This window comes from Takifugu flavidus, chromosome 3, assembly GCF_003711565.1.
Source record: "Takifugu flavidus isolate HTHZ2018 chromosome 3, ASM371156v2, whole genome shotgun sequence".
Taxonomy (NCBI): Eukaryota; Metazoa; Chordata; class Actinopteri; order Tetraodontiformes; family Tetraodontidae; genus Takifugu; species Takifugu flavidus.
This window is the reverse complement of record NC_079522.1, coordinates 8,677,607-8,679,191: the sequence shown is the minus strand read 5'-3', so window position 1 is coordinate 8,679,191 and position 1,585 is coordinate 8,677,607.

Genomic DNA, 1,585 nt, shown 5'->3' with positions numbered 1-1,585 from the left:
GTCGGCTTCCGTTCTGAGTCAGTAGTTCGCAATTGAGTTTGACTCCCAGCTGTGACCCAATAATGATCACCAAGTTCCTAAAATGACGACTGAGCTGCTATTTTTTGATTGTTTTTACTGCTAGATGTCCTTGCACGGTGGTGTGGAGGGTTCTGAGGCCTTTCCCACCTGTGTACAAGCAAAGGCAACCTGGACAACTCCCTATCTGAGCCTTTTGGTGGGGATGGGGTGGGGTTTGATACCTTGCTCAAGGGTAATTCAGCAGTGCTTTGAAGGTGCCCTGGCACCACAACAGTGTCCACAACAGTACTGATCTGCCACAGCCGCCACAAGTTTCTTTTATCTCCAGATAACGACCAAGAGTTTTCTGATTCATCCAGTCAGATTAACAAGTTGGTTTCCCTTCAGACAATTAACTTTGGTCCATGTTTGGCTGAACGGCACGATCCGAGACGGCAGACTAAATTAGGCTCACACATCCGGGCAGTTTACGTCTGCTCTGCTGTGCAAAATACGAGGGGGGAAAAAGTGCGAGATTTACCCCATTTGCCAAGTGCTGCTCTTCTAGGCTCACATTCGTTATCAGATTCACACATTTCAGGAAATTCAAAATTCCGCTTGTCGTGAACTGGTTCTATGGCTGATTCCTGCTAAACAAAGTGGTTCTTGACTATGTTGTGTCCAACCATAATCTATTGCATGATTTTCCCTTGTTTAAAGGGGACAAATACTCGTACAATCATATTTTGTCTGCTGGAATTGCAGCTTGTTTTGGTTTGCTGCGGCCTTTTCAGATAATAGATTAAGCTCAGAATCCTAAATGATTAAAAAGGGACCAAACCAATTATTTTGGGGGGGTCATCTTCAGGAACCCACCAGGAAGTCCGGTTGACCTGTCTCAATCTGAAGAGAAGAGTTCTTCAACCTGGATGACTGGAAACATTTACAAACTTGGGTTTTAGTAAGTCGTTAACCCTCCGGTATCCAGTCAAGTCAAACAAATGCACTTGACTTGCTCCTAATTTTTAATAAATCCCAGGTTAATAGTTGGCCCTGTTTCACTCTTTTCCTGCTGGGAGGCTGGGATGGACTAAAATATGGAACTGAAAGGGTTAAACAATGTAAAATAGATGTGCATTTGATATTTATGATAAAGGCTGACCTTGAATAACAAAAAGAAAATTCAATTAGTGTGGAAAATAAATCAGCATGTGTTTTTGAAGGTTAGGGTAGGATATGATTCCCTGTAATTCCATGTTATACACTGGAACAACCTCACTGAAAGTTAATTTGCCCATTCCTTTTGGGTAATAATATGCAGGTACTGGTGCATTTAAGGAGATTATCACCAACTAAAGTGATCAAAAACATGCATGTAGACTGAAACGATTAGAGTCTGCAGATTCAGTGAAAAGCCTGGAAATGCTGCCACCTATCGGAAGAGTGTAGAAACTGTTGGGGGCCTGCCCAGAAGACGACCCGGCGTTGTTCGGGTGTTATTAGTGAAAAACAGGAACATGTACAGTCTGTGGCTCTGCTAAGGAGTTATGGAAGCCCAGGTTGCTCCGATGGTGGCCTTCTGCTC